The sequence below is a fragment of the Podarcis cretensis genome (genome assembly GCF_951804945.1).
Source record: "Podarcis cretensis genome assembly, chromosome: 10".
Taxonomy (NCBI): domain Eukaryota; kingdom Metazoa; phylum Chordata; class Lepidosauria; order Squamata; family Lacertidae; genus Podarcis; species Podarcis cretensis.
The window spans coordinates 77470285-77494277 of record NC_137179.1 but is presented as its reverse complement, the minus strand read 5'-3'; the positions used below and the strand labels follow the sequence as shown (position 1 = coordinate 77494277).

Here is a 23993-nt window from a genome sequence, read left to right as displayed (position 1 = left end):
AATTAAAGCCCAAAGTTCGAGATTGGTTGCACTATCATCAGATAAATGAGACATTTAAACAGGACAGGAAAATAGGATTCCAGAAAGAGAGGTCAAAACTAGAAACAGAATTGTTAGAACCCAATACTAAGAACTTATCAAGAATGTATAATTTGCTGTTGAAATGGAACACACAGGACGAGACGGTGAAATCAGCTATGATTAAATGGGCACAAGACATCGGTCATTATATTATGTTTGCTGACTGGGAACAGTTATGGACTACCGGTATTAAATTTACTGCATGTAATGCTTTAAAAGAAAACATTATGAAAATGATCTATCGGTGGTACATGACCCCAGTCAAGCTTGCAAAAATCTATCACTTGCCAAATAATAAATGTTGGAAATGTAATGAGACTGAAGGTACTTTTTATCACCTTTGGTGGACCTGCCCGAAGATTAAAGCTTTCTGGGAAATGATCTATAATGAAATTAAGAAAGTCCTTAAGTGGACCTTTCCTAAGAAACCAGAGGCTTTTCTCTTGGGCATGGTTGGCCAATTGGTGTTAAAGAAGGATAGGATTTTCTTTATGTATGCTACCACAGCAGCAAGAATTCTACTGGCGAAGTATTGGAAGATGCAAGAACTACCTACTCTGGAAGAATGGCAAACAAAGGTGATGGACTTTATGGGACTGGCAGAGATGACGGGCAGAATCCGTGACCAGGGGAAGGAGACCTTGGAAGAGGACTGGAAGAAATTTAAAATATACCTTAAAAACTGTTGCAAAATTGAGGAATGCTAAGATGTCAAGGGGTAAGAAACAGAGAATTACAGCTGTAACTAAAAAACTAAAGGAAATTTAATGAAAGGGAATTAGGATAAATTGACCAAAGGGTTGCTAAAGAATACCAAACAAGGATGCAGGGATGGGGAGGTATGGGGAAGTCGAAGGAAAGAAGGGTATGAAAATACAATTTTGAAGTTATATTTGTTTAAATGTTTTGTATGTTTTTGTTTTGTGTTTTGACTTTCTGTTTTGTGCCTTGTTATTATTATGTGTTTGAAAAATGAATAAAAATTATTAAAAAAAGAAAAAAAAGAATGTACCTTCAATCTCTTTACACTTCCAACATTTATTATCGGGCAAATGATACAATTTTTGCAAGCTTGACTGGCGTCATGTACCACCTGTAGATCATTTTCATTATATTCTCTCTTAAGGCATTACATGCCGTAAACTTCATACCCGTGGTCCATAACTGTTCCCAGTCAGCCATCATAATGTTATGTCCAACATCTTGTGCCCATTTAATCATAGCAGATTTCACCATTTCATCCTTAGTATTCCATTTCAACAGCAAGTTATACATTCTTGACAAATTCTTAGTTTTAGAGTCTAACAGTTCTATTTCCAATTTTGATTTTTCCACCTGAAAGCCAATTTTCTTATCCAAATTGTAAGCCTCCATTATTTGGTAGTAATGAAGCCAATCTCACACTTTGTTTTTTAGTTTTTCAAAACTCTGCAGTTTTAATCTGTCCCCTTCTTGTTCCAAAATTTCCCAATATTTCGGCCAATTGGCCTCCATATTGAGCTTTTTCTGAGCCTTTGCTTCCATTGGTGACAACCACCTTGGAGTTTTGTTTTCAAGCAAATCCTTATATCTTATCCAGACATTAAACAGTGCTTTCCTGACAATATGGTTTTTAAACGCTTTATGTGCTTTGACCTTATCATATCGCAAGTATGCATGCCATCCAAAGACATTATTGTTGTTGTTTAGTCGTTTAGTCGTGTCCGACTCTTCGTGACCCCATGGACCAGAGAACGCCAGGCACTCCTGTCCTCCACTGCCCCCCGCAGCTTGGTCAGACTCATGCTGGTAACCTCGAAAACACTATCCAACCATCTCGTCCTCTGTCGCCCCCTTCTCCTTGTGCCCTCCATCTTTCCCAACATCAGGGTCTTCTCCAGGGAGTCTTCTCTTCTCATGAGGTGGCCAAAGTACTGGAGCCTCAGCTTCACAATCTGTCCTTCCAGTGAGCACTCAGGGCTGATTTCCTTCAGAATGGAGAGGTTTGATCTTCTTGCAGTCCATGGGACTCTCAAGAGTCTCCTCCAGCACCATAATTCAAAAGCATCAATTCTTCGGCGATCAGCCTTCTTTATGGTCCAGCTCTCACTTCCATACATCACTACTGGGAAAACCATAGCTTTAACTATACGGACCTTTGTTGGCAAGGTGATGTCTCTACTTCTCAAGATGCTGTCTAGGCCTGTCATTGCCCTTCTCCCAAGAAGCAGGCGTCTTTTAATTTCGTGGCTGCTGTCACCATCTGCAGTGATCATGGAGCCCAAGAAAGTAAAATCTCTCACTGCCTCCATTTCTTCCCCTTCTATTTGCCAGGAGGTGATGGGACCAGTAGCCATGATCTTCGTTTTTTTGATGTTGAGCTTCAGACCATATTTTGCACTCTCCTCTTTCACCCTCAATAAAAGGTTCTTTAATTCCTCCTCACTTTCTGCCATCAAGGTTGTGTCATCTGCATATCTGAGGTTGTTGATATTTCTTCCGGCAATCTTAATTCCGGCTAGGGATTCATCCAGCCCAGCCTTTCGCATGATGAATTCTGCATATAAGTTAAATAAGCAGGGAGACAAAATGCAGCCTTGTCGTACTCCTTTCCCAATTTTGAACCAGTCAGTTGTTCCATATCCAGTTCTAACTGTAGCTTCTTGTCCCACATAGAGATTTCTTAGGAGATAGATGAGGTGATCAGGCACTCCCATTTCTTTAAGAACTTGCCATAGTTTGCCATGGTCGACACAGTCAAAGGCTTTTGCATAGTCAATGAAGCAGAAGTAAATGTCTTTCTGGAACTCTCTAGCTTTCTCCATAATCCAGCGCATGTTTGCAATTTGGTCTCTGGTTCCTCTGCCTCTTCTAAATCCAGCTTGCACTTCTGGGAGTTCTCGGTCCACATACTGCTTGAGCCTTCCTTGTAGAATTTTAAGCATAACCTTGCTAGCGTGAGAAATTAGTGCAATTGTGCGATAGTTGGAGCATTCTTTGGCACTGCCCTTCTTTGGGATTGGGATGTAGACTGATCTTCTCCAATCTTCTGGCCACTGCTGAGTTTTCCAAACTTGCTGGCATATTGAGTGTAGCACCTTAACAGCATCATCTTTTAAAATTTTAAATAGTTCAGCTGGAATACCATCACTTCCACTGGCCTTGTTATTTGCAGTGCTTTCTAAGGCCCATTTGACTTCACTCTCCAGGATGTCTGGCTCAAGGTCAGCAACCACACTACCTGGGGTATATGAGACATCCGTTTCTTTCTGGTATAAAATTTAAGATACTAACTGATGCTAAAGAAAGAGGTGGATTTGCCCTGCCAGACCTTAAGCTTTATCAGCTGCATTTTGTTGGCTGAAAGAAAGTCTGCTTCTTGAAAACACAGACATTTTGGACTTAGAATGTTTTAATAATGTCTTTTATACCCCTTCATGGATCACTGCCTTGCCGTGGCGAAGGGGCTTGAATAACTCAGAGAAGCTATGAACTATGCCGAGCAGGGCACCCAAGATGAACAGGTCATAGTGGAGAGATTTGACCAAACGTGATCCACCTGGAGGAGGAACCGGCAAGCCACTCCAGTATCCCTGCCAAGAAAACTCCATGGACAAAGACAACAGGCATATAAAAGACATTATTAAAACATTCTAAGTCCAAAATGTCTGTGTTTTCAAGAAGCAGACATTCTTTCAGCCAACAAAATGCAGCTGATTCATAATAAAGCTTAAGGTCTGGCAGGGCAAATCCACCTCTTTCTTTAGCATCAGTTAGTATCTTAAATTTTATTCGAGGCTTCTTGCCCTGCCAGACAAATCTAGAAGTATCTCTCTGCCACTTCTTGAAACAATCCATTTTGTCCAAAATTTGCAGTGTTTGAAACAAAAACAACATCCTTGGCAATACATTCATCTTTATCGCAGCAATTCGGCCTAGCAATGATAACTTCAAATTTGACCATATTTCTAAATCCTTTTCCACTTCCGTCCAACATTTTTCATAATTATCTTTAAATAAGTTCACATTCTAGCAGTCATGTTAACCCCTAGGTATTTCACTTTCTTAACCAATGTTAATCCTGTCTCCTTCTGAAACCTCTCTCTCTCAATCACTGTTAAATTTTTCTCTAAAACCTTAGTTTTCAGCTTATTCAACTTAAATCCCGCAACCTGACCAAATTCTTGAATCAATTCCAATACTCTTTTAGTACTAGATACTGGCTCCTATAATGTCAATACCAAATCATCAGCAAATGCTTTCAATTTGTACTGTTTAGCTCCGACTTGTATACCTTTAACCAATTGGTCCTTTCTAATCATATTTAGCAAAACCTCCAGGACCGATATAAAAAGCAATGGAGAGATTGGACACCCTTGTCATGTTCCTTTCTCAATCTTAAACTCTTCTGTGACTACATTGTTCACAATTAATTTAGCTTTTTGTTCTGAATAAATTGCACCTATACCGTTTTCAAAACCTTGGCCTACCCCCATTCCCTGTAATTTTTTCTTCATGAAACTCCAAGAAATATTGTCAAAGGCTTTCTCCGCGTCCACAAATATCAAAACTGCTTTGGTGTTAATCTTCACTTGTAGTTTTTCTAAAATGTTAATTATATTCCTCGTATTGTCAGACAAGTGTCTCCCCGGGAGAAAGTCCGCTTAATCTTTATGAATTTCTTCTACTAGTACCTTTTTTAGTCTTTTAGCCATAATGTCAGCAAAAATTTTGTAATCCACATTAAGCAAAGATATGGGGCGGTAGTTCTTAAGCTGTGTTTTCTCAGACTCTGTTTTCGATATGAGTGTAATATAAGCATCCTTCCACGACTCTGGTGCCTTTTTCCCTTCTAAAATTTCATTGCAAAATTCTTTCAAAGATCTATAGTATCTTGAGGTCAAACCATCCGGCCCTGGGGATTTGCCTAATTGCATGTTCTGAATGGCTCCTTCTACCTCCTGGTCTGTTATTTTATAATTCAACATTAGCTTATTTTCTTGAGAGATTTTTTGTAGTCCATTTATTTTCAAGAATCGATCAATGTCCATTTCTTTCTGGGTCTCCTGTGTATATAGATGTTTAAAGTACCTCTGAAAACACTTCCTGATCTCCACTGGATTCTGTATATTCTTTCCCTCCACTTCCAAATTCGTAATAGTATTAAGTTTTTGTCTTTTTTTCATTTGCCAAGCCAGCAGTTTCCCACATTTATTTGCCGATTCAAATGACTTTTGTCTCATCTGTTTAATTTTCCATTCTATTTCCTGGTTCATCATTTTCATATATTGTACTTGATATAACTTTATCTCTTTAAGAATCTCCGGCGACTTTGGTTTCACTCTCTGTTTCTTCTCTCCTTCCTTTATTTTCTCCAAAATCTTGTCTTTTTTTTCATTTTGGGCTCTCTTCTTAATTGCATTCTGTTGTATCAAAAACCCTCTCATAACTGCTTTACTTGCATCCCAAATTACTCTTTTTTCAACAGTGGTGTTCATATTTATCTCAAAATAGTCTCTCAAGGTTTTTTGGGCCTTCTTAGTCACTTCTTCATTCCTAAACAAAGTGTCATTCATCCTCCATCTAAAGGAACCAATTGGTGTTAGTTTCATTTCCATCTTCACAGCATTATGGTTGGAGCAAGTTTTAGAACAAATTTCCACTTTTCTGATCTTCGGGGCCAGCCCCCTAGTTACCCAAATTTGGTCAATTCTTGTCCATGTCATTTTGGCCTCAGAGAAGAAAGTTCCCTCTCTTCCCAAGGGGTTCTTAGTTCTCCAAATGTCAACTAAATCCATATTGTCAGTCATGGACTTCCGGGTTAGCGGGACTTCCAGGTTAGCGCCATTGGTAATAGCGGAATCCTGACTAGGAGGGATTTGCCTTGAGGAAATTGGGTCTGTACCGCTACGGCGAAAGCGGAGACCCTTCAAAAATCACAGACGGGTGAAGCCTGTGAGCGTGGGATTCGGCGGGCACCTCTTGCGCCCCCCAATTCACGGGGAAACCCGACTACGGGTTCTGGAGCAAAGCGGGGTGAGCGGCGGGGTGCTGTGAATCGACTGCTTCTTCCTCGGAGCGAAGCCGCACAGTCGTTACCGGAGAGCGCTGACTTCTTGTGACAATTCGATTTTAAAAACAGCTACCCGTGAGTAGGGAAAATTGGAAGCATAAAAGGAGGAAAAAGACTTAATTTGGTACCGAAGCGGGGAGGTATAAACAGGAAGTCCGCCTTCCGCTTTTGTAAATAGATCAACGCAAAGAGGATACAAGCTAAAGCTTTGGAAATCCAACTGGAAAGGGCTAAATTCCTAACACAAAAAGCATTGAAACCCCTCCCCCCCCAGGAAGCAGGGGAAGGAGGGGGGAAGCTTTTGGACTATATATACCTGCAAGAGAGAGGGAAAGAAGTTAAAATCCACCGCTCAAAACTTGGGAACAGGCTGCCAATAGACAAAGACTCGTGCTTTGAATTGCGTATTAACTGTGAATAGACCACTTGCTGACAGCTAGCTCAGCAAAAGAGGTACATTGTTGTTAGCTGTCCTTTTCTGCTCTTAAAAAGAAGGAAGTAACTGGAAAGTAACAAAAAATTGGAACTGTTTATTTTTTTTGTTTTGTTTGAGCTTAAAAGGTGTCATTTTGGACTATTGCAACTGTTTCCCCCTAGAGGAAGTTCCAGAAATTGGTACTAGGGGAATTTTCCACTTGTAAAGATAAACTGTGTAGCTGGGATTGACCTTGGCTCTTCTATTGTTCAAGTGTTATGGCAGCTGGAAAAGAAAAAGACTTGTCACTCCCAGACAAAATAACAAGGTCTGGGAAGACTTGGCAGCTAAGGCCATCAGCCGTTGGTCTCTCTATCCCATCTGCGACGGTACCAACACAGTCTAAGCCTAGTGGAATGTCATCAGAAGAAGTTTTAGTGATTGCATTAGCCAAGATTAATGAATCTTTGGAGCAACTTAACAAGAGGGTCGAAGAGACAAATAAGAGGGTTGAATAATAATAATAATAATAATAATAATAATAATAATAATAATTTTTTATTTATACCCCAGCCCTCCTCAGAGTGGCTTGCAAACAATAATAAAAACAAGAAGAATGATTACAACTTAAAAACAAAAATAAAATACGTTAAAATAATGGAACATTAAAATATTAAAATGTAGCCTCATCGCAGGAGGAGAAGGAAAAGAAAAAAGAAAGAGAGAGAGAGGGGGGGGAGGGAATCAAATTGGCTCCAAGCCAAAGGCCAGGCAGAACAACTCTGTCTTACAGGCCCTGCGGAAAGAAATCAGATCCTGCAGGGCCCTGGTCTCATGAGGCAGAGCGTTCCACCAGGCCGGAGCCAGAGTTGAAAAGGCCCTGGCTCTGGTTGAAGCCAATCTAACTTCCTTAGGGCCCGGGACCACTAGGGTGTTGCTATTTATGGACCTTGAGGCTCTCCGTGGGGCATACCGGGAGAGGCGGTCCCGTAGGTACGAGGGTCCTAGGCCGTGAAGGGCTTTAAAGGTCAAAAACAGCACCTTAAATCTGACCCTGTACTCCACTGGGAGTCAGTGCAGCTTGAAAAGCACTGGGTGAATATGCTCCCATGGCAGAGACACCGTGAGGAGCCTCACTGCAGCATTCTGTACCCGCTGGAGTTTCTGGGACAGCTTCAAGGGCAGCCCCGAATAGAGCGAATTACAGTAGTCAAGCCTGGAGATGACCGTCGCATGGATCACTGCGGCCAAGTCGGGGCAGGAAAGGTACAGAAGAGACAAAGACGACAGTGGACGAGACAAAGGTGAAGGTAGACACAGCAACCACTAAAATTGACTTAAATATAGAAAGCTTAAATAGCCTGGGACAAAAGGTGAACACTAATACAGAATCTATCCAGAAATTGTTGCAGGAATCTACTTTGACCCGACAGACGGCAGATGAAGTTAAGGAAAAAGTTGCTGCTGTGGAATTTAAGATAACACAATTGGAAACAGAGAGAGTCCCAGATCTACAGAGGCAAATTGAGGACCACAAATTGACGCTTTCTATGATTGAACTTAAGGAAAAACAGACGAATTTAAGGATCAGAGCTGTACCTGAATTGGAGAAGGGCAGTTTGATAGACTTTCTGACACAGGAATTTGCAGAGTTCTGGAAGTTGAATTTGAAACAAGAAGAATTTAAAATCGAGAGGGCCTTCAGACTTGGAAGAGGAGGAAAGAAGAACAAAATAAGGGATTGTTTGATTACCCTACGATCTAAAGAAGAGAGAGATAAAATTTTGGGTCTGCACTTTCAGAATACTTTGACAATTCTGCAGTCAAGAGTGGAAATCTTTAAAGATATTCCGAAACATCTTTTGGACCTTAGGTCCAATTTTGGAGATTTGGTTGCCCTGCTGAGAAGGAATAAAATCATCTTCAGGTGGGAATTTCCCCAAGGCCTATCCTTCAGCTTTAAAGGAAGAAAGATAAAAATAAGATCAGTTGAGGAAAAAGAAAAGTTTTTGGGAAATCACGGAGAAGATCTGCAGAAAGAACTTGGAAAAGAGCCAGGAGCTTTGGACAGAAGTTCACCAAAAAGAGGGAAACCAACACCATTGACAGAACTAGATCAAGCATTGGGTGCTGTTGGAGGAGAAGCAGAGTAACTACACCATGGCACTTCAAGTATTAAGCTGGAATGTGAATGGACTCAACTCCCCTGAAAAGAGACGGAGAGTCTTTCATTTATTAAAAAAAGAACAATTTGACTTGATTTGTTTACAAGAAACACATGTGATAAGGCTACACAGGAAGATTTTGAGTAATAAAAGATTAGGACATGAATTTATCTCATCAGACAAAGTTAAGAAAAGAGGAGTAGTACTTTACGCAAAAGAGAGCCTATCACCGAAATTTTTATTTAAAGATGATCAAGGAAGATTTGTTGCAATTGAAATTCAATCACAAGGAGAGAAATTTTTGATAGTAGGCATTTATGCACCAAATGAGGGAAAATCGGAATTTTTCAAGAAGTTACATGAGACTCTGATGGACTATTTGGATTATAATATGATTTTTATGGGAGATATGAATGGAGTGGTGTCTACTAATATGGACAAGGCACAGAGACAGGTAGTTACAAAAGATGGTAGACTACCAAAAACGTTTTTTGACGTGATCCTGTCCTCTGGGGTGTTAGCCACCCCTCCCAGTTTGGTGTCATCTGCAGATTTGATCAGGATGGCCTTGAGTCCATCATCCAAGTCGTTGATAAAGATGTTGAATAAGACCGGGCCCAAGACAGAACCCTGTGGCACCCCACTAGTCACTCTTCTCCAGGATGAAGAGGAACCATTGATGAGCACCCTTTGGGTTCGGTCAGTCAGCCAGTTACAAATCCACTGAGTGGAAGCATAGTCAAGTCCACATTTTACCAGCTTCTTTACAAGAATATCATGGGGCACCTTGTCAAATGCCTTGCTGAAATCAAGGTAGGCGACATCCACTGCGTTCCCTTCATCTACCAGGCTTGTAATTCTGTCAAAAAACGAGATCAGGTTAGTCTGACATGACTTATTTTTCAGAAATCCATGCTGACTATTGGTGATCATAGTATTCCTTTCTAGGTGCTCACAGACTGTTTGCTTAATGATCTGCTCCAGAATCTTCCCTGGTATTGATGTCAGACTGACTGGGCGGTAATTATTTGGGTCCTCTCTTTTCCTCTTTTTGAAAATAGGGACAACATTTGCCCTCCTCCAGTCTGCCGGGACTTCGCCTGTTCTCCAGGAATTCTCAAAGATGACTGCCAGTGGTTCTGAGATCACATCTGCCAGTTCTTTTAATACTCTTCGATGCAGTTCATCTGGCCCTGGAGACATGAATACATCTAAACTAGCCAAGTATTCTTGTACTATCTCCTTAGTTATTCTGGGCTGTGTTTCCTCTGCTGAATCATTTGCTCCAAATTCTTCAGGTCGGGCATTGTTTTCTTTATTGGAGAAGACTGAGGTAAAGAAGGCATTGAGGAGTTCAGCCCTTTCTGTGTCCCCTGTTTGCATTTCACCATCTTCTCCTCTGAGTGACCCCACTGTTTCTTTGTTCTTCCTTTTGCTACGAACATACCCATAAAAGCCTTTTTTGTTGCTTTTAACCTCTCTAGCAAGCCTGAGTTCATTCTGTGCTTTAGCTTTTCTGACTTTGTGTCTACACGTGCTGGCTATTTGTTTGAATTCCTCTTTGGTGGTTTCCCCCCTTTCCATTTTTTGTACACATCCTTTTTTAATCTTAACTCAGTTAAAAGTTCTTTAGATAGCCACCCCGGCTTCTTTAGGCATCTTCCATGTTTCCGGCTCATTGGTATTGCCTGAAGTTGTGCTTTTACTATCTCCCTCTTAACAAACTCCCAGCCATCATGAACTCCCTTTCCTTTTAGTATTACTGTCCATGGGATCTCACCCAGCACTTCCCTATGTTTTATGAAGTCGGCTTTCTTAAAGTCAAGAAATTGAGTCCTAGTATGCTTGGCTGCTCCTTTCTGCTGTATAGTAAACTTCAGAAGAGCATGATCACTCGCGCCTAATGATCCTTCCACTTCTACCCCACTAACCAGGTCATCAACATTGGTTAGGACCAGATCTAAAATGGCTGTTCCTCTTGTTGCTTCTCCCACTTTCTGGACAATGAAGTTGTCTGCAAGGCCAGTGAGGAATCTGTTTGACCTTATGCTCTTGGCTGAGTTTGACATCCAACAAATATCCGGGAATTGAAGTCCCCCATTACTACTATCTCCCTTCCTTTTGCATGCTTGGCCATCTGTTCCAGGAAGGCATCATCTATGTCCGCCGTTTGGCTTGGGGATCGATAGTAAACTCCCACAAGGAGGACCCTGTTATTCTTCTCTCCCTTAATTTTGATCCAAATGCTCTCACTTTGGCTTTGAGGTTCTAAATCTTGGATCTCTTCACAGGTATACACATCCCTGACATATAACACCACTCCTCCTCCTTTCTTGTCTGGTCCGTTTCTCTGAAATAGATTGTATCCCTCCATTATTACATTCCAATCGTGGGACTTATCCCACCAGGTTTCAGTGATGCCTATTATGTCATATTTAGTTTGCTGTACCAAGAGCTCAAGGGATGCAGGTGGCGCTGTGGGTAAAAGCCTCAGTGCCTAGGGCTTGCTGATCGAAAGGTCGGTGGTTCGAATCCCTGCGGCGGGGTGCGCTCCCGTCGTTTGGTCCCAGCGTCTGCCAACCTAGCAGTTCGAAAGCACCCCCGGGTGCAAGTAGATAAATAGGGACCGCTTACTAGCGGGAAGGTAAACGGCGTTTCCGTGTGCGGCTCTGGCTCGCCAGAGCAGCGATGTCGCGCTGGCCACGTGACCCGGAAGTGTCTCCAGACAGCGCTGGCCCCTGGCCTCTTGAGTGAGATGGGCGCACCAACCCCAGAGTCTGGCAAGACTGGCCCGTACGGGCAGGGGTATCTTTACCTTTACTTTACCAAGAGCTCAAGCTCATCTTGTTTATTTCCCATGCTTTGCGCATTAGTGTACAGACATTGAAGTCCATTAATCATTCCCCCGTGTCTCTTATTTAAGGATTTTTTCCTCCCACCACTAGGTCTGCGTGCTGTTTGCTCCATTTGGTCTATGACATTTGGATGATCATCTTCATCAACTGATAGACTCCTACCTTCAGGAGCACTGTCTCCCTCCCCCACATTAGTCAGTTTAAAGCCCTCCTGATGAGGTTTCTGAGATTTTTGGCAAAAACATTCCTCCCAACCGTTGTGAGGTGCAGCCCATCGCTTGCCAGAAGTCCATCTTCAAGAAACTGCACTCCGTGTTCTAAGAATCCAAACCGTTCCTGTTTACACCATTTGCGAAGCCAGCTGTTCACTTTTATAACTAAAAGACTTGGATTGGAATTTGTAATATCAGATAAATCTAAGAAGAGAGGAGTAATATTATATATATAACCTAAACTGGAACCAAAACAATTGTTTAAGATGAGAAGGGCAGAATGACCGCAGTACAAATAACATCACAAGGTAAAAAAATCATTTAATTAGAATTTATGCACTGAATGAGAAAAAATTTGAATTTTTAAAAATGTTGGAATATACTGACAAGAAGATAATTTTAATGGGAGACACAAATGGGGTAGTTTCCCTAGAGATGGATAGAACAATAAGTAAAACAGAAACAAAACAAGGGAGGCTACCCGCAACTTTTTAAAAACTGGTCGAGAACTTTGACTCAACAGATATTTGGAGGTTTAAATAGCCACTGCATAGGGAATACACATTCTTCTCAGAACCACATCAGTCCAGTGGAAGAATCAATTAGGCGTGGCTCTCGAGAGAATTATCTATACAGGCCAAAAAGGTAGAGATGCAACCAAGAACACTTTTGGATCACAGTTCAATAATATTAGAACTAAAAAGAGAAAAAGAATACCCTGTTTAGATGGAGATTAAATGAGGAACTTGTAGATAATCAGAAAATCTTACAAAAAAACCAGAAAAACCTTGTGAGATTTTTTTGAATTAAAATTAAATCAAGAAACGGGTAAAAAAAAAAGTGGTCTATGATGCCAGTAAATCAGTAATGAGAGGTATTTTTCATCCAACAAAATGCTTATCAGAATAAAATTAGAGAAGGAAGGAAAGAAAGAAAGAAGTATTGGATGAATTGATTAAACAAGAAAGAGTTGGTTAACAACCTGGGGAATGAAGCAATAAAACAAACAATAAAGATGTTATAAACTGTTATGTTTTCAAGGGGTTGCTCGAGAGCAATCAGGCAAATGCCTCCCTGGTCGGCTGTAAAGCCTCGTTATTGGTGCCAAAAACCCTTCACCATGCAGAGCGCCACTATTCCGTGGCTTGCTCATTCACTGGCAGAATCTGTGAGTGGGCGGGGCTTAAACTTTCCCCAGCAAAGTAATTTCTTGATGCCCAGTCTGCGCCTCCCCTCTCTGCGCGAAACCTTACTGCGCGAGTAGAGCGTGGGTAACGGTGGACCTCTCCCCTCCCCGCTTTGTCCAGGCCAGGTGTCCTGGCAACGCCTCGCCTCCTCCGAACCCTGCAGCTCCTCTCCACTACCTTTGGGGGCTCTCTGTAATCCATCCGGCTTTTCCTCTCTCCCTCCTGCACCGATGGCAGTTCCCTGACACAAACACAATACTCAATTATGTTAAATCTGGAAATAGAATGGAAAATAAAAAGGATGAAACAGAAAATTTTTGAATATGCTAACAAACCAGGCAAATTGCTGGCATGGAACTTAAGGAGAAAACAGGGCATAAATTTAATAAATAAATTAAATGTAGAGGGGAAAGTAATAGATAATCTGAAAGATACATGAAGGCAAATTGTAGAATACTATGCAGAACTGTACTAAGCGGATCCTGAAAACAAAGAGAAAAGTGAAGAATATTTAAAACAAAATAAACTACCAAAAATTCCAAAAGAGAAAATGGCTTTTCTAAATGCACCCATTTCGACAAAGGAGGTGCAAGAGGCAATTAAACAAGCTAAAATAGGTAAAACGCCAGGGCCAAATGCATTATCAGCAAAGTATAAAAAATTGCAAGACTTTCTGGTACAACCACTTAAAGAGTTAATGGATGAGATATCAGGGACGGGGAAAGTACCAGAATCCTGGAAAGAGACCTATATGACATTGATTCCAAAGCAGGATGCTGACCCACTTTTAGTTTAAAATTATAGACCAATTTCTCTATTAAACAGTGATTATAAATTATTTGCCAACATACTAGCTAACTGAATGAAGAGGGTTTTAGTCAATTTAATTCATCATTAATTCATCAAACGCAGATTAAATGTTGAGAATTCAAGGTAGAATGGAAAGTACAAAAAGTTGTCAACTAGTAAAGGAGTTGCAAAGAGATAGTATTAGTGCAGAGAAAAATCTACCTTAGCCCATGCTTGTTTTTTTTAAAAAAATACACCTCTGAAAACTCCCCCACTGGTCTTAAAATTGTTGAAAGCTACTAAAAAAGTTATAAGAAGGGAAGCAGGCACCCCATCTCTGAAAGAAGAACAAAAAGTGATATTACACCTGCCCTTTGTCAACTTTTCATATATGGTCTTTTAAGCTTGCAGATCTTCCTCCAACTTGTTTTTATGAGAATATTATTCTTTAAAATTATCCTTTTTTAAAAAACGTTTTGCTTCTTGTCCACTGGAAAACAATGCTAAACTACACAATGGAATTTCAGATGGAAGAATGCCTAGCATCCTAACTTCATTCAGCTTCAGATAAATAGTTCTAAGCCACCAACCATAGATGAGCAGACACTTTAGAAAAACTTTCCCCCAAAGAATCTCAGTACCTTAAGCAATGACAGCAGAGAAATGTATCGCAAGTATTATTTAACTTAAGATCATGTTATTTCTCTCTAAGTCACATCTTTAGAGTGAGCAGATCCTTCTGTATTCTTTGCACACCACAGAAGCAACCAAAAGCAAGAAAAAGCAACGTATCTTGGTTTCTGGATTCTCTGCTCCTTTCCTTCCATAATTCAGAAGATTTTAAACAGCCTACTAATTAAAATACACACTCTGAGATTCATTTGCTGCCAAGCAGAAGTTGAAAGATGCAATTTGGACTCAAGTACTTTCTGTCCTTGTAACACAATGTAGTCAGTCATTTACAGAAAACAGCAACAACTCCAATATTCCGCTACAGAATTCAAATGACTCATTCTAGCCTTTTGGGGACAGACAGATTATGTGCTTCCTTTCTCCTCAAAGAATCAAATGGGGTTTTAAAGTAATGAATCTATTTAAAAGAATCCAAGCCAACAAGCTTACAGGAAAAGAGCAGCATATCCCGCTGCACTGCTGTTACAAAGAACTACAAATTTATAAGACAGTGGTGCACAAAATTCCTGAACCCCCACCCCCCAAAATAGCATCATAACAATTGAACACTGGAAGAATCAGCCTACCTATGAGAATTGTTAACCATATTTCTGTTGCTTAAGTTGCATGCTAGGCAAATTTCTGAACTTTAGTGCAATAATCTTCTTGAAAAGCAAAGCACACATACAAAGGCAAAAAACACTTGAAATCTTGAACTAGTGTGGGGTTATAGCTGAACTGGAAACATTTACTGCCTTCTAATTCAGCTGTTTTAAAAACATGTTTTATAAAGTTTGGAGTTAAATTATTGCAGACTGATAATTTATTATATCATATATATTTTTAAAAAATGAAGGCAGATGCTGCCAGAAGCAGTACAGTATTACCTTTTGCCTAAAATTAACCCGCTGTCAATTTCACTAGATGAGATGAAATCTCTAAACATACACACTCATCTCTCTTTCTCTATTAATCTTAATTCCCACCTTTCATGCATCTCACTAGCTGTTGCTTCCACATGCCTAATTAAACAGAACCACACAGAGATTTTTGTGAATTATAGGTAATCAGCTTGTAAGTAGGTATGAAGTAGGTTTGAATGCTCCTCATTCTTATGAGAGAAAAAATTTCCATTCATACAGCAAACTAGCATACTGGGGAGTTGGCCAGCCTGGATGTCTATCTTGACATACTAGGTTCCCTAAGTTCAGTGATGAAGCCTTTCTGATGTGGGAGAATTTAAATTATAGGAAGGCCATAACTCATTAGCAGAGCACATGGTTTGCATGCAAGAGGTCCCAGGTTCAATCCTGGCATCTCCTGGTGGGACTGGGAAAACCTTTGGGGCCGGGAGAGCTGCTACCAGCCAGTGTAGACAATGTTGGCTTACTGTAGTGGCAGCTTCCTCTGCCACTAAAAAAAGAAATCCTATCTTCTGGTTCCTGTCCTGAGTGATGGCGGCTCTCTCAACACTGGAGAGGGGCGATGGGGAAGGGAATGAAAGGGGTTAAATCATTCCTTTAAACCTTCCAGGGTCCAGGAGAGCAGGCTGACCCGCAGTCGCCTCAAGGGCTCCTCCTGGGCGGATCAGCACAGGGGCACACAGAGCTGCTAAGTCCCAAGCACCTTTGCCATGATGCAAACCCCCCCCCCCCAGACCGCCATCAAAAGCAGAGGTTCTCCTAACAATTCAGTCATAACTGGCATTGAGAAAAGGTTCCTGCTGGAGAAGGACTATCCAGCAGCATGGCAGTGAGGTTTGAAATCGGGAGATTTTATTCTGTGCTGGTAGTGCTGGGTGGAAGAGAGGGGGGTGCTCTGCTATATTTTATATTATGCAAGTCCCTAGGTTTATGATTCGGCAACCCTTTCCAAATATAAGAATGGTATTTTGTTTTGTTTTGCTATTTTGAAAGAAGTTGTTGGAGACAAGCCCCCCCTTCCCAGACCGAGGAAGAAAATGGTGAATCTTTGAAACTGGTTGATCTAGTCAACCAAAGGAAAGGGGAGAAATGATGTTTATCTGGAATTTCCTGAGTATTATAGGATGAAAGGGATGAGCTGAGCTGAGGAGGGAGTTACCCTTGAGACTTCTGCTCCACCCCAAAGCACACTGGAACAACATTGGGGGAAGAATGTAGCCCAATGTCGCCATAGGAAAAAACAGCAGCAGCAGATACATAAGGCCAAATAAGTCAACAACTGGATTTATCCATACCAAGTTCAGATAGCTATGGGTACAAATAACCACAAACCTAAAAAAACTAGACCTTCACAATTACAACCCCTTGTGGCGACAAATTAACAAAGACTTGAGGAGATGGAACAACACCAACTTCACACTCTCAGACAAAATAGTCATGATCAAAATGATCACCCTCCCAAAATTAACCTACCTATTCCAAACCCTCCCAATCTGGGTACCCCCAGCCCAACTCTGCAAAGGGCAGAAAAAATTATACTCGTTTATCTTCTCACACAAAAAAACAAGAATAAACCCAAATACCTACACCTCCCCTCCTCAGTATCCGCAACACAGAACTATGCTACATTGCGAATCAAGTGCGCCACATAATCCCATACATTCTAGAAGATGAGACAAAACAATGGGTACACCTGGAGAGAGACATAATCGAAAATACCCCCATCAAGGCACACCCATTCCTCCCAAACAAACTAAGGAAAATCCCCACAACACTACAGTGGTACCTCGGGTTACAGATGCTTCAGGTTACAGACTCCACTAACCCAGAAATAGTACCTTGGGTTAAGACCTTTGCTTCAGGACGAGAACAGAAATCGTGCTCCGGCAACGCGGCAGCAGCAGAAGGCCCCATTAGCTGAAGTGGTGCTTCAGGTTAAGAACAATTTCAGGTTAAGAACAGATGTCCAGAATGAATTAAGTTCTTAACCCGAGGTACCACTGTAAACAGGTTAACACAGACCATGCTTAAAAATGGAAGAAAGAAGCAGGCAAACTGTCCCCAACCCCATCCCCACTAAACCCCCTGGGCTCACCACCTACTATTCCACCACGCAGCACAAAACTTCCAGGTAAAAACCTGACAAGCTAAAGGCTTATCCCACCTAGCAGACTTCTACAAAAATAACAAACCCATATTGACACAAGAAATACAAGACAAACAAGGGGACACCCAAATGCCCTGGCTAACACACTGCCAATTACATGCCTTCGAAAACCTCCTCCTCACCACAGAGGGACACAGCAAGGGGGGTGGCATCCACAATATACAAAACACTGCTCCAAAACCCCACAATCCCCCTTGACGTAATCAAAAAAATGGGAGGACAACATAGGCTATTAAAAAACCCCACCCAACAGACTAGAATGTGGTCTTAACCTTCCTTTGAATCCATCTCAGCTAAAAGAAAAGAACTCACTCTGAAACTCACTCTGGTACCTAACACCACAGAAACTAGTGCTGATATGCCCAGGAGCCTCACCAAAATGCTGGGGAGGGTGCACCTCCACAGGCACATACCTCCACATGTGGTGAGAATGTCCCAAAATCCAACTCTTCTGGACACCAGTCATACAAGAAATATGCAAAATAACTAAACAAGTACAGTGGTACCTCAGGTTACATACGCTTCAGGTTACATACGCTTCAGGTTAAAGACTCCGCTAACCCAGAAATAGTGCTTCAGGTTAAGAACTTTGCTTCAGGATGAGAACAGAAATCGTGTCCGGCGGCGCAGCAGCAGCAGGAGGCCCCATTAGCTAAAGTGGTGCTTAAGGTTAAGAACAGTTTCAGGTTAAGAACAGACCTCCGGAAGGAATTAAGTACTTAACCTGAGGTACCACTGTATTAGGAGTCATCCCAGAACAGATCCTACTCAACATCTTCCAAGATAGTAATGCCAGCTCATAACCCACCTACTCTCAAGCAGCCAGAAGAATCAAACCCAGACACTGGAGTCATCTGCCAGGAGTAAACATGGACAAATGGTATCAAATAGTATGGGAAACAGCCTTACTCGAAAAGCTAACCAATAAACTGAAACTGACACAGGGACAAAGAGAAGAAGACGCCTTCACCCCAGTATGGCTCCCCTTTATCACATACATAGCCCAACAAGAAAATAACAAGTATCCACTGGCAGCATGCAAATCAATATGGCTATCCTGACCCAAAAACTCACCCCCTCACACACATAAAACAGATCTCACTACAGCCAACCAAAGACAACCAACCACACCCAACCTCTCTCACCACCAAGGAAATATACAGCGGTACCTCCGGTTACGAACTTAATTCATTCCGGAAGTCCGTTCTTAACCCGAAACCGTTCTTAACCTGAGGCGCCCATTCGCTAATGGGGCCTCCTGCTGCCACTGCGCCACCAGCATGTGACTTCCGATCGCATCCTGGGGCAAAGTTTGCTACCAGGAGCAACTGCTTCTGGGTTAACGGAGCTCGTTACCTGAAGCGTTCATAAGGACGGTACGTAACCCGAGGTTCCACTGTAACAAGCAAATAGAAAGAGAAACCACACAAGTGACGCTGACCCACACATGAGGAGAAAAATAGAAGCATTGCCACCCCACCCCACTCACCATTCCCCCCCTTTCCCCCTTTTCTTCCCTACCTTATACTGTATGCAGCGTTAATGAAACTGATCTGTAGAAAGCACAATTTGAAAAAAGAGACAATGCACATATTTTTGTAAACTAAAAATCTTTAATAAAAATATTTTTTAAAAACAGCAACTGGATTTATCAGAACCCACACACACAGTCTGAAAAGAAAAGAACTGTTGTTCATCACTTGACATTTTATGAAAGGTTAAATATAATAATACGAATAGAAATCATTAAGAGTACAGCTGTCGACTAAGTGATAATTTTGTAAAATGGAATGTAACTAGAAGTAAATAAGAATATGAAATGCAGTAACATCAGATGACAAGGACGTGTCAAGAATGGTGCACAGGAAACCACTTAAACAAAATTGTATTAATATAGAAGTAATCTGTATAACTGGAGGCAGTGAGAGATTTTACTTTCTTGGGCTCCATAATCACTGCAGATGGTAACAGCAGTCACGAAATTAAAAGATGCCTGCTTCTTGGGAGAAAAGCAATGACAAACCTAGACAGCATCTTAAAAAGCAGAGACATCACCTTGCCAACAAATGTCCGTAAAGTTAAAGCTATGGTTTTCCCAGTAGTTTGACCAAACTGCAGGAGGCAGTGGAAGACAGAAGTGCCTGGCGTGCTCTGGTCCAGCGGGTCACGAAGAGTCGGACACGACTAAATGACTAAACAGCAACAACAACAAAGAAATAGGCAGATGTTGCATCAGTAAGCTGAGCTGCTGTTCCTGCTCCATCTCTAGCTCTGAAGCTGGGAGGAAGGCTGGGCGTTGGGTCAAACCAGGAAAGAGACCTGCTCTTTTTCCCTACACCAGAACTGGGGGTGGCTGAGGAGACTCACCTGGGCACTGCTGCTTAAGGGCACTTGGGATACTTCCTGCCCTCCCCACAGGGGTGGGTGACTTAACCACAAGATGTGACAAGGGTTGCCATATTTCAAAATGTGAAAATCCAGACAGAAAAGTTGTTGGACAACACTGTCGACATGGGCGGCCATATGCATGCATTTTCCCAGACATAACCAATTTCTGCTCTTGAGGGTGCATTATTCTGTATATGTTTGGGAAATTTCAAATATATGGCAAACCTACATGTGACTAATGCTAGAATATTTGCCAATGCCAATAAAAATATCACAGGAGCCCCCCCCCCCTAAATCACTCCTATATTCATAGGGATAGAAATAACAAAATATTGCAGAAAATTGTGCCAATCAGCATTATCTGTATGGCTGCATAATTCAGAATCTAAATTGTCTGGACACAGAACCTCAGGCTGTGGTGTACATGAAGCAAGAGGGTAACTAGCAAGTTTCTATTGGGGGGGAAGAAGCATACTTTTGACACAATTATCAAATACTTTTTCTAGGGGTTGCATTTTCTGTGTCAAAGACTTCCCACCATCACAAGTACACGTTTGAGCTGGCCCCAGACTGAAAATAAACATAAAGAATATATATAATAGAGCAAGCCTGTAGCTCATTTGAAAAACAGTGTATATTTTTCCCCGTTAAGAATAATTAATGTGCAAAAACCCACCTTTCACAGACCTTATTGAAGGTTTCAGTGCATACCAAAACATCTAAATCACATTTTATTAATAGTTTATTTCCTCAAAAATTGAGGAAAAATCTTCAAAATCTTTCCCCATCTTGGTTAGGTTTATGAAAGCAATGCCAGACTATCTTTAGCAGAGTAAGAACCTATTTCAAATTAATGACATGAATGAACCCCCTTTTTTCACTTCATTTCCAATCCAACCTCATTCAGAAAGCATTTTTACCTTACGGATATTATCTAATGGAAAATGTTAAGGAATTAGTATGCAACTGAAGATTCATTTTCAAAACTGTTTCTCAAGTTTTAAAGTCCTGGGCTTGTTTGGGAGGAAGGAATGGGATATAAATTAAATAAAATTAAATGCAACAAACCTAATGCACACTCTCTCTTTTTACACACACACACACACACACACGCACACACTTTGCAGAAACATTTCCCCCCACAAGTAATCAACAAAATACGTACTACAAACTACAAAAAGTGGAGTAAAGTAGATCTTCCAGTGGAGAAGGTGCAGAGTAAACGTAATTCACTTTACTACTGTTAAGTAAAACTACATTAGCCAAAAATAGTAATACATGCATATTCTCCAATTCTCTGTACCCGAAAGGGTCACGAATCTGGCCCACACAACCATTTGAAAACTCGCCAATTGTCCAAGGCCAAAAGGCTGTGTCAGTGTTTACCTCAACGTGGTGTGGGGCAGCAAGCATCTCCAACGCAGCTTTTCAGTGGCACGGGGACTGATTGGTCAGTCCCTGTGCCGCACTGAGGTAAACTCCGATGCAGCCTTTCATTCATAAAGCTACCACTGACACGCAGCCTCCCATGGCTCCCACAGCAGCGGGGGGCTGAGCAGAGAGCAACATGGGAGGCAGCAGCAAGGGGGCCGGTGGCTTTGGCAAGCTCGGGGGGCTGGCGCTGAGGATGCAGCTGAAGTTGGGCTTGCTCTTGCGCACGGTGCTACTGTCCTGAGATTACTAATTCATCTTTAGCCTGGTCTTTGCAGTGAAGACAGGCTCTGGCAAATTGAGAGGACGAGACCAAGAGTAGGTCCAGTGGTCAAGAAGGCAGTTTCTGCATGTAACGTAGAGGGCAGATGGGGCTTGTCCACCTGGGAAGGTAGCCCATCCCTAGAAGGAAAGCTCTGATCCTAAACCTCTGCTGCCTTGCGAGATATCTTCAGGAGAAGAAAAAGCTGAGGAGTAAACCCTACACACCAGCTCTGTTGCAGGAGCTGCCAGAAGGAGGCCTACAAGGTTGCACCCAACTGTCTGAGATTCCACTCGGGAGCTGTGTCTGGCTCAAGGTCAGTAACCACACTACCTGGGGTGTGCGAGCCATGCATATCTTTCTGGTATAATTCCTCTGTGTATTCTTGCCACCTCTTCTTGATGTCTTCTGCTTCTGTTAGGTCCTTACCACTTTTGTCCTTTATTATGGTAATCTTTGTACGAAATGTTCCTTTCATATTTCCGATTTTCTTGAACAGATCTCTGGTTCTTCCCATTCTGTTGTTTTCCTCTATTTCTTTGCATTGCTCGTTTAAGAAGGCCTTCTTGTCTCTCCTTGCTATTCTTTGGAAATCTGCATTCAATTTCCTGTATCTTTCACTATCTCCCTCGCATTTTGCTTGCCTTCTCTCCCCCACTATTTGTAAGGCCTCGTTGGACAGCCACTTTGCTTTCTTGCATTTCCTTTTCATTGGGATGGTTTTCGTTGCTGCCTCCTGTATAATGTTGCGAGCCTCCATCCATAGTTCTTCAGGCACTCTGTCCACCAAATCTAAATCATTAAACCTGTCCCTCACTTCCACTGTGTATTCATAAGGGATTTGACTTAGATTGTATCTTACTGGCCCAGTGGTTTTTCCTACTTTCTTCAGTTTAAGCTTGAATTTTGCTATAAGAAGCTGATGATCTGAGCAGGTCTTGTTTTTGCTGACAGTATAGAGCTTCTCCATCTTTGCCTGCAGAGAATATAATCAATCTGATTTCGATGCTGCCCATCTGGGGATGTCCACGTGTAGAGTCGTCTCTTGTGTTGTTGGAAAAGCGTGTTTGTGATGACCAGCTTGTTCTCTTGACAGAACTCTATTAGCCTTTGCCCTGCTTCGTTTTGATATCCAAGGCCAAACTTGCCTGTTGTTCCTTTTATGGATCACTGCCTTGCCGTGGCGAAGGGGCTTGTATTAACTCAGAGAAGCTATGAACTATGCCGAGCAGGGCACCCAAGATGAACAGGCCATAGTGGAGAGTTTTGACCAAACGTGATCCACCTGGAGCAGGAACCGGCAAGCCATTCCAGTATCCCTGCCAAGAAAACTCCATGGACAAAGACAACAGGCATATAAAAGTTATGATGCTGGAAGATGAGCCCCTCAGGTCGGAAGGCGTCCAACATGCTTCCTGCTTGGCAGGGGGTTGGACTCGATGGCCCTTGTGGTCTCTTCCAACTCTATGATTCTATGCTACTGAGAAAGAGTGGAGGACAAGTACAAGTAGATTCAGAGCTGATGAAGCGGCTGAGCCAAAGTCGAAAGGACGCTCAGTTGCGGATATGCCTGGAAGCGAAAGGAAAATCCAATGCTGTAAAGAAAAATATTGCATAGGAACCTAGAATGTAAGAACCATGAACCTGGGTAAGTTGGATGTGGTCAAAAATGAGATGGCAAGAATAAACATTGACATCCTGGGCATCAGTGAACTAAAATGGACGGGAATAGGCGAATTCAGTTCGGATGACCATCATATCTACTACTGTGGGCAAGAAACCCATAAAAGAAATGGAGTGGCCCTCATAGTCAACAAGGTTCTGCTACCTTTTTGCATCCAAGAGTATTAAAAGAACTGGCAGGTGTGATCTCAGAACCACTGGCAGTCATCTTTGAGAATTCCTGGCAGACTGGAAGAGGGCAAATGTTGTCCCTATTTTCAAAAACGGGAAAAGAGAGGACCCAAATAATTACCGCCCAGTCAGTCTGACATCAATACCAGGGAAGATTCTGGAGCAGATCATTAAGCAAACAGTCTGTGAGCACCTAGAAAGGAATGCTGTGATCACCCATAGTCAGCATGGATTTCTGAAAAATAAGTCATGTCAGACTAACCTGATCTCGTTTTTTGACAGAATTACAAGCCTGGTAGATGAAGGGAACGCAGTGGATGTCGCCTACCTTGATTTCAGCAAGGCATTTGACAAGGTGCCCCATGATATTCTTGTAAAGAAGCTGGTAAAATGTGGACTTGACTATGCTTCCACTCAGTGGATTTGTAACTGGCTCTAGGAGGATCTAGGAGTCTTGGTTAACCACAAACTTGACATGAGCCAACAGTGTGACGCGGCAGCTAAAAAAGCCAATGCAATTTGGGCTGCATCAATAGGAGT

The 23993-nt window shown here is 41.9% G+C and overlaps 2 protein-coding genes across 2 annotated transcripts in view; one reads left to right on the top strand and one right to left on the bottom strand.

Moving 5' to 3' along the window:
* LOC307225466 (uncharacterized protein) overlaps nucleotides 1–23993 on the top strand; it is a 223859-nt gene that overhangs the window by 101483 nt on the left and 98383 nt on the right. The window lies entirely within an intron of this gene.
* RASSF8 (Ras association domain family member 8) overlaps nucleotides 1–23993 on the bottom strand; it is a 124816-nt gene that overhangs the window by 51016 nt on the left and 49807 nt on the right. The gene's annotated exons all lie outside the window — the stretch shown is intronic.